Below are 17402 nucleotides of genomic sequence, written 5' to 3' on the forward strand. Positions count from 1 at the left end.
TGTCAAAGTTAATCTCTAATTTAGTAAGGAAAATAGGATTTCTAAACTGTACTAAATGTTTAAAAACATTGTTCTAATGCAGTGTTAAGTCCTCAAAAGCCGATTCAAAGTCACGTCCACCCTCCCTGCGCAGCAAGCGGAACTGAGAAAAGCAGCTCAGCTGGAAAGAGTCCCTTCAGCTTCTGTGTCGGGCGTTCCCAGTGAAGAAGTCTCGAGAGAAGTAGCCCACCTGGGCTGCTCCCCCGGTGACTGACACCTCATGGCCCCTGGCTGCACGGGCTACACATAGACCGGCTGGCACCCTCGGTCGGATCCACCAGATTGGAGTTTTCCAATCTGAGTTCTCAGACTGTGAAGCTTCTGCTCCTGAAGGCTTGTGGCATCTAAAGGGGAAGCCACTGTCATCACAGCACCTTCGGAAAGTGAATTCACAGAAGGCGAGCTCTGGTGCCTGTTTCCAGGGCAGGCGAGCGTGTCCCAGGCCTTGGTACTCACTTCGCTGGCCTCATTCCACAGGCTTTCTTTATCTATGGGGTCAAAATTTGAGGTGTCCCATGGGGTGGCTGCTGGTGGCACGTAGGGGGCTGGCTGCTTCCAGATGTCACTGGAGAAGTCTATGGTGTGAAGAAAGGGTGGGCCTTCAAGTCATTGGCCTGTCCCTCCCCCAGGCAGATTAGAGCAGCTCAGCTTGGTGATAAGGTTGACCTGGCCTCGGGCTCAGCTTGACCTGGGTGGGAATGTGGAGGTGTTCTCCCAGTTGACCACCTTCAGCTGGGTTTCTGTGAGTGTGGGCACCAGCCCGACTGGCATCTTGAAGAGAATCACGCTGACGCTCCACAAGGGTGTACCTTTGCAGAGGAGTGATGTAATGTGGTGACCCAACCAGGGGGTGCACCAGACACCGCTGGTGCTGCTTGCCACCTGCTGTTCCAGGGTCTTCAGCCTGTCCTCACACCGACAGTTAGACACATCGTCCCAGAGGTCACTGAGCTCCATGCTGTCCTGTCAGATGTGGTTTCCTTTCTGGTAGTATTAGGAATTGTAAGTTCCACCTGCCACTCCATGAAGAGGCTGAAATCTGTCCCTTTGATGTGACCATCCAGCTCTATCCAAATGTTGTCAGGCATGATGTCCCAGTGGATAAAGCCTATCTTGTGGACACTCTCAATGGCCAACATCAACTCTATGATGAGAACCAGGCCAGGTGCTCAGGGAAGACCTCCATGTGGATCAGCAGACTCATCACATCCCCACCAGGGACCAGTCCCTTACAAAGTACAGGCTGTCTTTGTCTTGGAAGGAGTAGTAGAGTTTCACCACGCACTCGTTGTCGGCCTCAGCCAGGATGTCCCTCTAGGCAATGACACGGGCCACCTGATTCCGGCTCAACACATCCTCCTTCCTCAGGGTCTTCATGGTGTACAGAGAGTGAGTGTCCACCTTACAAGTAAAGTGCACTTCTCCAAAGGCACCGACCCCCAGGGTTTTGATTTTCACAAACATGGGCTTGTTCACTTTGGCCCTCTTCAGCCTGCTGTAATTAGACTCCTCCTGGTAGAGGATCTCCCTCTGTTCCTGCTCAGCTTCGCACAGTCCCGCTTTGGCCATCCCTTGCTCCAGCTGCATCCTCCGGTTCACCTTCTGCTGGTAGGTTTTTATGACATTTTCCACGTGTTGCTCCATGAATTACTTAAAGTGTGACTCGCTTCTCCTCCTCCTTGCTGTTTTTGCAGCCAAGGACTTAGGAAAAAGTCTGGATCTGCTTTTTGTCCTTCCCGCATCTGTGCCCCTTGGCGCTCTGGTGGCTCTTGTCTGCCCTTTTGGCGGGCTTGGCCGCTGCACCCCCTCGGAGGCTCTGCTCCATGCCCACATACAGGCCGTCCAGGTCGTACTGCTCCGACTTGCTGGGCAGCAGCAGGTGATTCGGGTAGGGTGGGGGCAGGCACCTGCAGTGTGGGCTGCCCAACTCCAGGTCCAGCGGGTAGGGACTGCCGAGGGTGTTGGGAGCCAGCAGGGAGGGCTCGGCCTGGACGGGCACGCCGACCTGCAGTTGCTGGCTGTTGAAGGAGTAGGTCCTTCTGGGCGCGGGGCCGTCGGGCTGGCCCTTGGCTGTCAGGCCCCAGTAGACCCCAGCCTCAGGCAGCGCCTTGCTCTGGAACAAGAGGCTGTGCCGCACGCCTTAGGCCAGAGGCTCCCAGGGCACCAGCAAGAGCGTGGCCTTAGGTCGCGCCAAGTAGCGGCAGCGAGGGGCCCGCAGTGCGGGAGCCCCCGGGAAGTGCGCCCCCCGCCCCCTCCACGCCCGCTGTCCCGTAGCCTTAGGAGGGGTGCACCGTCCAGGGGAAGGCTTGGCACCTCCTCCAGCGCCGCCCAGCAGGTGGTAGGGTGGGAAGGCTTCGCCCTGGAAACTGGGCCTCCGCGACATTGTCACTGGGGTTGCACCAGGCCCTTTCCTGGGGAGTCTGCTTAACGACTCGCACTGTCTGTTCGTTCCTGGGGCCCAGGCAGCCTCTTACTGATGTATTCCGGGGCCGTTTCTATACTCCTGCTGCCAGTCGGCTTGAGCGCTCTGCCGCCACCTCCTGGTCACACCCTGCATTCACCAGCCTCTGCCGCATCTGCTGGTTCCCAGCTGTGCAGGTGCCGGATTCCTTAGCATCTGATTTTCCGCAGCACTTTCTGATAAAAGCGGTGGCCTTCTGCCGTCCAGGGAGGCATCACTGCTCTGTCCCTCGGGCAACCCCTGAGTGGAAGGCCTGGGCGGCTGTCACAGCCCCTCGCGGGTCTCTTGCAGTCGCTGCCAGCTATTTCCAGAGTAAGTCATGGCAGGAAAAGTTTTTGGCCTCGTTGTTAGTCCAGTTTCCTTTCACCATAAATCTTATTAAAGTCTTAAATTATTTAAAAATATAAAAAGCTGTCAATATTGTAAATATATTTTCAAGACAACTTCCTTTTGAAAATTTGCCTTCCTTCGACTTTTGTAGTCCCTAGAGAATCTAGATGTCGCAGAGCCTCCATGGTGAAGTCCTCACTCTCCTGCAGCGTGGTCTACGCCCTCCAAGGTGTCCTGGCCCAGGGCTCTGGGCCACAGACCTGATGACAGTGGCTGGAGCTGCTGCGGGCCCCCCAGGGACAGGGGCTGCCCCGGAGGCAGCTGCTCCATCTTCCCGGGCTCTCACGCTGCGGTTCCAAAGCGCACATCTCCATAGGTTTCACAATTACAACTTTAGGATCTTGCTAATTCTTCCCACTGTGAACGCCCCCCCTTGCTCTTCCCTTTCTTATTCTCACTCTTATTCTTTACTAAGATCTATTTTAAATTAACTTTATATATATAATTAACTGTTAAGTATAGAATTCAATGAATTGTATGAAAGAGAAAAAATAAGGAAAATATTATAAAGGAAAAGATAAAAGATATAGAATAAAAAGCAACAGTCAAGAGAAGGGCTCCTGAAAATCATTGCTTCTCAAAGTGAATTTCATTTCTACATGTTGTCTTTTGGGTGCTTTATTAGTTATCACAAGTCAGGGAGAACATACAGTTTGTCCCTTTGGAACTGGCTTATTTCACTAAGTATGGTGTTTTCCAGTTTCATCCATTTTGTTGCAAATGACCATTCTTTGTTTTCTTTTCATTTTTTTTTTTTTTACTGCCTGCTGTGTTGTATTCCATGGTGTACATATCCCATAATTTCTTTATCCAATCTTCAGCTGATGAGCATTTGGGTTGATTCCATGTCTTTGCTATTGTGAATTGCGCTACAATAAATATGTGGTACAGACAGCTCTTTCATATGCTCCATCCTCCAGTTATAAGGTCAAAAAGGAGAAATGTTGATTACCTTTTTTTGACCAGTATACACTTTATACATCTATTGAAATGTCACAATGTATCACATAAATATGCACAATTGTTAATTTTTACATAAAAAGAACTAAAGGAAATTCTTCATACTGAAAGCAAGAAACTTCTGTAGATAATTCAAATAAATATTTTTAAATAGTAATTGTAATTATATAATTATAAAATAATGGCTTAAATGTATATCCTGCTTATCCTTTTAATTTTTAAATAATATATAAAATATTTATATAATGTTTCTGTAACCTAGAACACATAGAAAGGTATTACATTTGTAACACATTTGCTAATAACCATGCAAAGACTATAGGCAGCACCAAAGCTGAACTGGAATGAGGAAATTACTAATGTATTACTAAGTTTGAAATATAAAAATATGTGTATAACAATAATGCCACAGAAAATATGAAAATAGAATACAGCTATATAATAGTAAAGTTTCTATACTATTTAAATCAAAAGTGGAATATATGTGAAGTCAGTTCTGGTAAGCTAAGCTGTATGTATATGGTGAATCTTGAGCAACTACTATAATCAAAGCTAAAATTTCAGTGAAGAGGCATTAGACAAATTAAAAATCTACATACACATTTGCTTAATGGCAGAAAAAGAGAATAATAGAATAAATATAGCATGAGAAATTTAGAGAACAAAATGTAAGATGGCAGTCACAAATCAAATTATAGAAGTAAGAATATTACTTGTGAATGGATTAAACAAGTGAATAAAAGCACAAATTGCCAGACTGAACAATTAAGCATGTCTCAGCTCTATCTTTTCTACAGGAGACACAATTTGGTTCAAAGACACAAATATTTTGAAAGTAAAAGGATTGAAAATGAGCATCATGATAACAGCAACTACAAGAAAGCTGTGGTGGCTCTTCTAATATTAGATAAAATATTTTAAACTTTTCTACTAAAGTTATAAAGACTGTCTTACTTATAATTTTACATGAAAGGGCCCACCCAATCCTTGATTTATGAATCCATATGCACCGATTCACAAAGCACCAAAATCACACACAAGAAATGAAAACAGAAATGAGGAGGTAAACAGGCAATTTAATAACACAGACTTCAATACCTCACCATGAAAAGTGGACAGAGCAAAGTAAAGTTCAACAAACAGAGATTCAGACACCACTATAAACTAGAGTTAACACTCCAATGGATAATAGAATATACATTCTTTTTAAGTGTACATGGACAATTCTCTAGGATAAACCACATGATAGGCCACAAAAGCAAATATCAATACGTATTAAAAAATAGAAATAAGAAAAAATGTCTCTGGCTATTTAAAACTAATGATAATGTATCTAATGGGAGACACAGGCTCCAAAACAATAATAATAGGAGACTTAAACATCCCACTTTCATCAATGGACAGATCAACTAGGCTAAAAATCAACACAGAAACAACAGAGCTAATCTACACTATGGACTAAATGGACCTAACTGACACCTATAGAACATCTCATCCTAAAGCTGCAGAACACGCATTCTTTTCATCAGTGCTTGAACTTTCTCTAGTACAGACCATGTGCTAGGCCATAAAGCAAGATTCAACAAATTCAAACAGCTGAAATCATACCATGTATCTCTTTGTCCACAATGGAATGAAGTTGGAAATTAACAACTTAACAGACTCTAGAAAATATGCAAAGTATGAACACTAACAAGACATTCTTGAATGAACAGTGTGCCAGGAAATAAAAAAACTCCAGGAAACAAATAAAGATGACAACACAACATATCAAAACTTGTAGTATATAGCAAAAGCAGTTTTAAGAGAGAAGTTTATAGCAATTAGTACATCAAAAAATTGCAAACACATCAAATAAATGACTAAAATTGCATTTCAAATACTAGAAAAATAAGAACAAACCAAACCAAATAGGAGGGAAAAATAATTAAAAGTGGAAAACATTTTTCAAGGTCAAGAAAATGTCTCCTCGCACTGGATTTTGGGGAAAACACATTATTAATCTTCTTTTTGTCAGATACAAATGAAACATATGACTAATACTGCTACTTATAAATGGTATCTTCATTCTCACATGTAAAACAATTAAACAGAAGCTTACATTCATGGAGGAGTTCACCTGACACATAGTTTCATCATCTGTTGGGAAGCGGTATATTTGGATGCCATTGCTGCTCAACTCACTCATAATTCTACTCTTAAGCTTCGGTAAATTACTCCTAGAAATTGTATCTGCTTTGGCAATGAATGGTATAATGTTCACCTATTAAGAAGAAAGACAAACAAATTTCACCTTCTAATGATTTGTTGTTTGTCTTGTAGTTTTCAAAAAGCCTCACAACCTCTGAGAATAAATTTGTGTAACTAGATGATCTCTGGTTATCATATCTTCCTTCCAAATATTTTTCAAAAATCATTAGTACCTTTTAATATTCATCTTTTATAATTCATCAATGTTGTTTTTCTCCTAAAAGTCTTTCACTTCCAGCACATTTTGAGTTAGTAAAATGTAAGCTATTCTATGAAACAGACCATCTATTTCATTATCAATTTTATTTCTTATTAGACTGAGTGAAAAAAGTCAGAATTAGAAACCTTTCAACACAGTTGTGGAAGAGGATTTTGATATCATAGCTCTCAGTCATGTACAGCACCTTCTCCATAAAGACATCCTAATCAGGGTCTCATCTTCACCTATCTGTGCCCAACCTAAATGTCCTTGCAGACAGAGGCCAGCACTGTGGTACAATGGGTTAAGCTGATGCAGACATCCCATACTGGAGCACTGGTACAGGCTGCTCTGCTTCCCATCCAGCTCCCAGAGAGTCTGCCTGGGGAAGCAGCAGAGAACAGTCCAAGTACTTGGGCCCCTGCCACCCATGTGAGAGACCTGGAAGAAATTCCAGGTTCCTGGCTTCTGCCTGGCTCAGCCCTGGTCGTTGCAGCCATTTGGGGAGCGAACCAGTGGATAGAAGTGTTCTCTTTCTTCCTGTCAAATAAATATAAATGTCCTTAAAGAGAGGCCAGCACTGTGGTGTAGCAGGTAGCCTCCACCTGTGGGGCCAGCATCCCATACAGGTGCTGGTGCTTGTCCTGGCTGCTCTACTTCTGATCCAGCTCCCTGCTAATATGCCTGGGAAAGCAGCAGAAGATGGTCCAAATCCTTGGGCCCCTGCACCCACATGGAAGACTTGGAAGAAGCTCCTGGCTCCTAGACTTGGACTGGCCCAGATCTGGCAATTTGGAGAGTGAACCAGGAAATGGAAGATCTGTGTGTGTGTGTGTGTGTGTGTGTGTGTGTGTGTGTGTCTGTAACTCTGCCTTGCAAATAAATAAATAAATCTTTTTGGAAAATGTTCTTGAAGATGGATTTGCTTGTTTCCCAGAGACCACATAAATGTAATAGACTTTTTTGGTTACCATAGTTTAATGACTGAGTGTGAATGTGCGTGTGTATCTGTGTGTGTGTGTGTATGTGTGTGTGAATGTACATGCGTGTGTATGTAGGTGTATGAGTATGTATGTGTATATGTATGTGTGTGTGTGTGTGTGAAGGGCACCTTTCTAACAAGTATGTTAACTGGAATTTGCAAAAATGAATTATTTTCACATTTAAAGTTGAATATTTACATATTTTAGGTTGAAGTTTTACAAATAAGCTTTTTTCCAGTTCTACTATATGATCATTCTCACATCTGTGAATTTATACTGAAATAGCTAAACTTGTAGAAAGTAAAAATGTCCAAAATTCTAAAATATGCTTTACTACTGTTATATTAAAATCATAGCTTCACAATATCAAAATGTGGCAAACAGACATCAGTGTTATTGGATAATTTTTGTTTTAGATTTCTCAAATCACTTTTTAAAAAACACTGAGCAAATACAAGGCTTCAAAATTAAAACATAGTTGTTCAAAATTTTGTCAGAATGGGCCATCAAAGAAGGTACCTTTCTCTGAAGGGAGGAGAGAACTTTCACTTTGATTATGGCCTTGTCTAAATAAGGTTGGAGTTTGTGAACTCAAGAGGCTTCCATAGCCTTGCCAGCTCATGACAAGAGCCTCAAATGATTACTGACTCATAAATAAAAGTGTCAATTATTGCTGGTGCCGCAGCTCACTAGGCTAATCCTCCACCTGCGGTGCCGGCACCCCAGGTTCTAGTCCCAGGTGGGGCACCGGATTCTGTCCCAGTTGCTCCTCTTCCAGTCCAGCTCTCTTCTGTGGCCCGGGAGGGCAGTGGAGGATGGTCCAAGTGCTTGGGCCCTGCACCCACATGGGAGACCAGGAGGAAGCACCTGGCTCCTGGCTTCAGATTGGTGCAGTGTGCCAGCCATAGGGGCCATTTTGGGGGTGAACCAACAGAAGGAAGACCTTTCTCTCTGTATCTCTCTCTCTCACTGTCTAACTGCCTGTCAAGAAAAAAAAGTGTCAATTATTAAATCAACAACAGGCATCACTGTGTACTTACACCCCATGTACCATCTCTGTCCTTAATGTGTTGTACTATGCGAATTAACAGTAAAACTGGTCTTCAAACAGTACTTTATACTTTGTGTGTCTATGTGGGTGCAACTGTTGAAATCTTTACTTAGTATATACTGAGTTGATCTTCTGTATATAAAGATAATTAAAAATGACTCTTAATGGTAATTTCCGGATCCAAGATGGCTTAATAGGGAAAAGATGTGCTGACTTTGACCATAGGAATATAATAGAAGAAAAGGGTGGAACTGCATTCTGCAGGGGACAGTTGGAGAGAGGTGTGCAGTGGAAATTCTACAGAAAGCAGAGAGACACCATGGAGCAGCGAGGATGATACAATCACACAGCAGTGGCAGGGCATCACCAGCAACTCACACAGCTGCTGGCTGGAGGGGACACCATCTATCTGCATCCAGGTGCCCAGTGACCAGCAGGGAAGAGGAGACACCTCAGCAAAGCAGGTAGAGACTGCTGCAGCCTGCACATGACAGGGAGTTTACAGAGGGATAGATCCATGGTCCACACTGACTTTGAGTCTGGCATGAACAATTGGCAGGGAGCAGGGCACCCACTTAGGCCTGTGAAGTGCTCCCCTCCCATCACTCTACCAAGGCACCCAGACTCATTTTGCCGAGGCAGGGCAGCACCATCTTCTATCCAGCAGACATCTGGCTCTGGGAAAGCAGCCGCTCCCTCCACAGCCGGGGGAGGCTCACACTGCTAAGAGTGGACCCCCCACGCCCTGTGACTGTGGGAGCTATGTGGGCTGTGACTGGGAATTCTGTGACTGTTGGATAGGGCTTGGGTGTGGTTGTGTAATCATGTGTCTGGCTTCAGAGGCTCAGAGTTCCCTGAGTGTCTTGGGTGGGTCATTGCAGAGGGTTCTTCATGCACCTGAGTGGGTGAGGTGCATACCAACTGTGGGCTCACATTGAACAAATGGTTCACTTGGTAGAGAGAAGCTGAGGCTGTGATCATGACAGCCAAAGTGATCATACCCACCCTCTGCTGACAACAGAGATCTACCATGCCCAACAGGGGTGTCACCCCAGACTCTTACTCCACACTAGAGTGTTAACCAGGGCTCCATGGCCACACCCAGCACATGCTTCTGGATATCCACTGATGGCATAGACACTCCACTAAGCCACAGTGGTATATTTCAAAGACAAAAGCCCTCAGAGGAGAAAACCAAGTGTTTCCACAAATGTCTAAAAATAAACAGAGAAATACAACAAACATGAACATTTATCACCTCACCACAGTTAGCACAGCTATCATCCAAAAATCAAAAAATAGGCCAGCGCCACAGCTTACTTGGCTAATCCTCTGCCTGCAGCACCAGCACCCTGGGTTCTAGTCCTGGTTGGGGCATCGGATTCTGTCCCCAGTTGCTCCTCTTCCAGTCCAGCTCTCTGCTGTGGCCCGGGAAGGCAGTGGAGGATGGCCCAAGTGCACCTGGCTCCTGGCTTTGGATCAGTGTGGTGCACCAGCTGTAGCAGCCATTGGGGGATAAACCAATGGAAGGAAGACCTTTCTCTCTGTCTCTCTCTCTCTCTCACTGTCGAACTCTGCCTGTCAAAAAAAAAAAATGCTAGTGATGATATAGAGGAAAAGGTAACCTAATCCAATATTGGTGGGAATGTGAACTAGTACAAACATTATGGAAGACAGTATGGAGATTCCTCAGAAATCTGAAAATAGATCTACAATACAACCCAGCCATTCCACTTCTGGGAATTTACCGAAAGGAAATGAAATCATCATACAAAAGAGTTATCTTTACTCCTATGATTCTAGCAGTTCAACTGACAATAGCTAAGGTATGGAATCAACCCTAGACTGAAGAATGGATAAAAAACTTTGGTATATATATATATATATATATATATATATATGATGGAATACCACTCACCCATAAAACAGTATGAAATTCTGTCTTTTGCAACAAAATGGATGCAACTGGAGAACACTATGCTTACTGAAATACACAAAAACTCAAAATATTATATATTTTCCCTGACTTGTGGTAACTAATATATACAGTACAAAAAAATAATGTTTTGAGTGAAACTGACATTTTAAAATTTGATTATTATTTACAGCCCTTGTCCATATTCCTAAGGAACAGTGGTTTTCTACTTACTACTTGTCTTCACTACAAAGCAACAATAATAGCATGTGTATTCATTCATTTCACTTGTAAATGATCAAACTGGGAGAATCCTGTGGCAACTGGTGAAAAGTACTGGTGGGAATACCTAATTCCAACGATCACTCTAGAATTACTGGATGAACTGACACATGAGTTTCCACAAATACAGGGGGAAATGCAGGGCAAGCTGAAAAGGATTGAGACTGGAGTGTTAATAAGGCAGATAAGAAGCCAAAAGTAAGATGGACAAGTATTAGAGGCACTGCTTCTGGGTTCATCTTTGGTCCAGAATTCCATTTTAATACATGGCATCACTCATGTGCCTACAAACTGAAATTTTAGAAAAGCACCTACATCATCCTTCCCTAAACAACACCTCTAAAACAAGGAAATACTTTCGATCAAAACAGCTACATACCTATTTCTTAATGTTTGTTTGTTTATTTTTATCTACCTGAAAAACAGGGAAAGAGGTGGTGTAAAAATCATCCATCTGTTGGTTCACCCCCCAAATTCCAGCAACAGCTGGAGTTGGGCCATTTGAACCCAAAACCCCACCTGAGTCTCCCATATGGATGGTAGGGGCCCAAGCACTTGAACCATCATTTGCTGCCTCCCAGGATGCATTAGTAAGAAGTTAGGTAAGAAGCAGATTACCTGGAATTTGAACCAGCATCTGATATGGGCTGCAGGGGTTCAAGTGGCAGTTTAGCTTGCTGTGTCACAATACCTACCGGTGGTCATACATCTAATATCTTGTCAATGTTAGCAACAGGAAGACTAAGTGCCTCATATGATTTGTCACCACAATGAGAATGTCATCAACAAGAGTCAGCATGGGTAGAACAGACATATTCACCTACACAAGAGAAATCTTTGTCTGCAGCAAGTGTAACATTGACTTCCAACAGGGATCTGATAAAACATCACAGACCTGGAACATTTTCTGACCATCTTCTGTTAAGCAAAATACACTCATGCAGCAGACAGCAGCAAACACCATGGCTCAATTTCTGCTATTTCTGGGATAATAAGTGTCTTTAGGTAAATACAGAGAAAAACAAGGTTTGGGCCAGCACTGTGGCGCAGTGGGTTAACACCCTGGTCTGAAGTGCCGGCATCGCATATGGGTGCCAGTTCGAGACCCAGCTGCTCTACTTCCAATCCAGCTCTCTGCTATGGCCTGGGAAAGCAGTAGAAGATGGTCCAAGTCCTTGGGCCCCTGCACCCATCGGGAGACCTGGAAGAACCTCCTGGCTCCTGCCTTCGGATCGGTGCAGCTCCAGCCATTGTGGCCAACTGGGGAGTGAACCATCAGATGGAAGACCTCTCTCTGTATCTGCTTCTTCTCCCTCTGTGTAACTCTGACTTTTGAATAAATAAATCAATCTTTTTTTTTTTTAAAGGTAGGCATTCTAGGCCTTGACATGTGGGAACATTATATCACCACAAAGTAGAAGAGCAAGACAGACACATATACAGTCACGGGCAGCCAGTCAGTAGCAATTCTGCAACTTCTCCTATTGAAATGAAAATTCCCATCACAAATACAGAAAAATACATGACATATAAATGGAAGAGTGGATCACTGAAATTATTCCAAGTTCTGAAAGGAAAGTACTGCCAACCAAGGATAGTTTGTTAAGTCAAACTATCTTTCATAAGTGAAGGAGAAACAAAAGCATGCAAAGACAGGAAAAATTTAAGGAATTCATCACCACCATGCCAGGCTTCCAGAAGATGCTTAAGGGACTCCTTCATACAAAAACAATGAAATAAACCTACCATTTAGAAGGACAATGCCCACAAAAAAGAACAAAGGGTAATCAAAATAAGCAGAAGCAACTTTTAAATTATAGGACTAAGTCATTACTTATTAACAAGAACTGTATATGTAAATGATCTAAATTCCCCAATTAAAAGAACCAGACAGGCTGAATGAATAAAAGAAAAAGGATCAACAATATGCTGCCAACAAAAATTTGCTTCTCCAGAAAAGACACAAAGAGACTGAAAGTAAAAAGATGAAAAAATACACTCCATACAGGCAGAAACCAAAAGCTTTTTGAACAGGGGTGGCTATAAATATCCCAGACAAATTAGACTTCAATGTAAAAACAGACACAACTGGTGACCATATAATGATCAATAGGTCAACTCAACAAGAAAATACAATGGTTTTAGATGAACATATACTTAAAGCTAGATTGTCCAAACATTAATAGATCAAAAGGGACAAATAAGCTCCAGTACAACAATGGTAGTGGAATTACACATTCCACTTTCATCTATGAACAGAACATCCAGACAAACATATCAACAAAAACATATTAGAGTTTAGCTATGGCCGGAGCCGTGGCTCACTAGGCTAATCCTCCGCCTAGCGGTGCCGGCACACCGGGTTCTAGTCCCGGTCGGGGCGCCCGATTCTGTCCCGGTTGCCCCTCTTCCAGGCCAGCTCTCTGCTGTGGCCAGGGAGTGCAGTGGAGGATGGCCCAAGTACTTGGGCCCTGCACCCCATGGGAAACCAGGATAAGTACCTGGCTCCTGCCATCGGATCAGCGCGGTACACCGGCCACAGCGCGCTGGCCGCGGCGGCCATTGGAGGGTGAACCAACGGCAAAGGAAGACCTTTCTCTCTGTCTCTCTCTCTCACTGTCCACTCTGCCTGTCAAAAAAAAATTTTAAAAAGATTAAAAATTAGAGTTTAGCTATATAATGATACAGGACCAATGAACACATCAGATACTTAGAGAACGTCCCATCAAACAGGTACAAAATGCACAATCTTTTCATCAGTACATGGAACATTCTGTAGTACAGACATATATTATCGCACAAAGCCAGCCTCATCAGATTAAAAAAAGGCAAAATAATATCATGCATCATTTCTTACCATAACGGATTAAAACTAGGAATCAGCAACAAAAGAAACTCTAGTAATTTCACAAATATGTGGAAACTGACAGTATGCTTCTCAATGAACAGCAGGGTCACTGAAGAAACCAAAAGGAACATTTTAAATTCCTTGAAACAACTAAAAATAGAAACACAACATACCAAAACTTCTGGGATACAGAAAAAGAATACAAGAAGGGACATTTTTAACAAGAAGTATATACATAAAAAATAGAATACCAATTAAACACACTAACTATGCATCTCAAACATCTAGAAAAACAGTAACAAAAATGAGAAGGAAAGAAATAAAAAAGCAGAATAAATGAAGTAGAAACTTAAAATGCAGTACAAAAGATTGATAAAATAAAGAGTTGCTTTTTTTTTTTTTTTTGACAGGTAGAGTTATAGACTGTGAGAGAGAGGGAGAGAGACAGAGAGAGAAAGGTCTTCCTTTCGTTGGTTCACTCCCCAAATGGACGCTACAGCCAGTGCTGTGCTGATCTGAAGCCAGGAGCCAGGTGCTTCCTCTGGTCTCCCATGCAGGTGCAGGGCCCAAGCACTTGGGCCATCCTCCACTGCCCTCCTGGGCCACAGCAGAGAGCTGGACTGGAAGAAGGGCAACCGGGACTAGAACCCGGTGCTCATATGGGGTGCCAGCGCCGCAGGCAGAAAATTAACCAAGTGAGCCACGGCGTCAGCACCAAGAGTTGGTTCTTTGACATAAGTAAAACTGACAAACTTTAGCTGCGGTAAACTAAGGAAAAAAGAAGGTACAAATAAGTAAAACCAGATGTGAAAAAGTAGATGGGACAACTGTTAGAACAGAAATACAAGCATCATTAGAGATTACTATAACAATATACCAACAAACTGGAAAACATACAAGAAATGCACATATCTCTGGATACAAACAACCTACCAATATTTAACCATGAAAACATAGAAAACACAGACAAATGAGTAATTAAATCAATTCAGTAATTAAAAGTCTCTAATCTAAGGAAAGCCAAGGACCCATGGGTTTCTTCACTGTTGAATTCTACCAAATTTTTAGGGAAAACTAACACCAATTCTTCTCATACCAGCCCTCAAAACTGAATCAGATGAAACTCTCCAAACTCAGTCTATGAATTCAGCATTACCTTGATTCCCCAAACAGAAAAGAACACAACAAATAAAATAGATAACAATATGCCCTATGAGCATACATGCAAAAGCTTTCAACAAAATGCCAGCAAGTCAAATCCAACAAAACATCAAAAAGATCATACATCATAATCAACTGGGATTTATCCCACGAAAACTGGGATGGTTCACATTCCAGAGTCAGTAAATATATATTATAATGGCTCTAATCAGAAAGACAGAAAATAACAAATGCTAGTAAGGGTGTGGCCAACATGATGCTTTCTTCTTGTTAATGGTCATTAACAGTTGAAGTTTTCTGTATTAAAAATAGGGCCGGTGTCAAGGCTCAATAGGCTAATCCTTCCCCTGCGGCGCACCTGGCGTTCTAGTCCTGGTCAGGGCACCAGATTCTGTCCTGGTTGCCCCTCTTCCAGGCCAGCTCTCTGCTGTGGCCCAGGAGTGCAGTGGAGGATGGCCCAAGTGCTTGGGCCCTGCACCCCATGGGAGACCAGGAGAAGCACCTGGCTCCTGGCTTCGGATAAACGCAAAGCGCCAGCCGCGGTGGCCATTTGAGGGTGAACCAATGGCTAAAGGAAGACCTTTCTCTCTGTCCACTCTGCCTGTCCAAAAAAAAAAAAAAAAAAAATCCCATCCTACTTCAAGCCACGTTTATGTTAATACAGTGAAGAGAAAGATTACAAGTGATTAACCATCCTAGACACCAGATAGTAGTATTTTAATAAAACAAAACTTCACAAAGGCGCAGTAGAACTACGGAATTCATTTTATCCAGTGATTTGCATTGGAAACTGGGTCGGACACACTTCTAATGAATTCTGTGAATTTATGATTTCATGCGTAGTGTAAGACTTCCAGCCCTACAGGAATCACAGGCCTGGGTTAGGCCACTGTTCTGACTCGGCCATCAGGCAACTACGCCCACTTCTTTCTGCATCAGCAACGCTAGCACCCATCATCTGCTTGACACCAAAAAAAAAAAAAAAAGACAATTTCAGCAACTAATTTTAAAAGAGCAAGCTAAAAGTCTCAAAAGTACTTTCATCCTTCAAAGAAGACTCTGGCATAACCCTATTTCTTTCAGCCCCTCGATTTTTTTTTACTTTTTAATAATTGCATTTTTTACATTCCACAGGGGATTTTCTATATTTCTGATGGACACGCAATAATTTTACATATTTATGGGCTACACTGATAATTCAGAATATTGATCCTGCAAGGACGGATCTCTTTTCTCTTTATCATTACCTTATGTTGGATCCTGCGAGCTCCTGTCTTGTAGTTGTCTGGCCTCCGCTTCGGCGCCCAGCGACTTGGGGGCGGCCTCCCGTGCCCCTCATTGCCGCCGCCTGCTCCAGCCCTGCAGGTCGCCCCGGGCCCGCCGCCAGAACTGCCCCTGCTGTGGCTTCGCGACTTCGGGGCGCCTCGAGTCGGAGCAGGAGCCCGGGAGCACCCGGCGCCCCGCTTCCCGGCACCAAGAGCGAGCACCCCGCGGGGAGAGGGCGCGGACGCCACCTGGAACGCCAGTGAGCCAAGGCGGGCGCCGCCTGCCACGGTCCTCACTCGGGGGATGCGCTGTGCCGCAGCCTCCCGGCCCAGGCTCCACCTTCCGCGTCCTTGGTCCTTGACCTTTCTGCCTGGGCCGCTGGCCATGCCCCGGGGGTCCCGTGGCACTGCGGCCTGGGACTCTCTGCAAGCCAGGACACCACGTGCCCAAGCGTTCCCAACTGCGGACTCGGAGCCGCGGGGCGCAGGCGGTTGGCGCGCGGGGTGCGGGCCCCGTGCGGGCATCCCCCGAGAGGAGGGATGAGCCGCCTTCTCCACGGGCCGCCGCCGCCGCCCTCCAGCTGCGGGACCCCGCGGAAACCGTTTCCGGTCCGGCTGCGCCTGGCTGTGGGGCTCCTGCGGGAGAAATTTCTGTCCATGAGGGAGCGGGAGCTCCGGGAACCCCTTGGCTCTGAGGCAAAGCCTGGCCTCACTCTCAGCCACCAACACAAGTCCACCAGCAGCCAGGATGCGGTCACCACAAACAGACCTGCCCTGGGACTCACGCAGAGACACCCTGGGGCTCACAGGGGCCTCTGGCCCCTCACCCTCATCCTCAGCCACCTACCCGCACCGCGTCCTGCAAGTACATTCCCATGCCATGGGTGGTGCGCGTGCACATTCCAGCCCCAACACAGGCCTTAACCTCAACCTCATTCTGTTAGGTAGGAAGTCAGTTATGAGCTTATGTGTGTGTGACATAAAGGCCTAAAGAGAAGACATCTATGTCCAGCATATGCATCTGCATCTCAAAGTCATCCTGACAATGTTTCAGGGGCAGCCCGGTATTCGCATCCTGCCCTGCCCCCTTCTACCTGATAACCTGCCAGGTGGAGGTCCCAGCCCCTCCTGCCTGACAAATCTTCCACAATCTCCCAGGTGCAGCCCAGTGTCTGCACTTCAAACACCCTGCTCCAGATCCCCATTCTCTAGGGGTCCTGCTCACCCTTCCTCTAAACTCAGGATGGTGCCAGCTAGGCTTCCTCCTGTCAGATACCTTCAGGGGAAAACTCAGATAGAAGTTTTTCTATTTACATCCAAAAAGCCCTTTGTTCCAAGAAGAGCAGAGGTGGGGAAGCAAGACCCATCTCCTTAAACCCCCACCCCTACCCCCACCCCCCACCCCTGCCCGGTCTCAACGGGACTGTGCGCTCAGCCCTCTGCCTCTCTGATGAGCTGCCCCACCTGGCCTTGTCAGGTATAATCTCTCCACTCAACCAAGTAACCTCTCTCCTTCCCCCCCACCCCAGTCTCTCAGGTCCTGTCTGGAGAGGTGCCCATCCGTTCTTACTGATGTCCCTTCCCTAATAAACCTTGCT

At 44.9% G+C, this 17402-nt stretch overlaps 1 pseudogene; it reads right to left on the bottom strand.

Annotated features, from left to right (window-relative positions):
• Positions 1 to 279: 279 nt before the first annotated feature.
• LOC127486743 (serine/threonine-protein kinase LATS2 pseudogene) lies at positions 280 to 3198 on the bottom strand (annotated as a pseudogene).
• Positions 3199 to 17402: the final 14204 nt, after the last annotated feature.

Source organism: Oryctolagus cuniculus, chromosome 19 (genome assembly GCF_964237555.1).
Source record: "Oryctolagus cuniculus chromosome 19, mOryCun1.1, whole genome shotgun sequence".
In the NCBI taxonomy this organism is placed as follows: Eukaryota; Metazoa; Chordata; class Mammalia; order Lagomorpha; family Leporidae; genus Oryctolagus; species Oryctolagus cuniculus.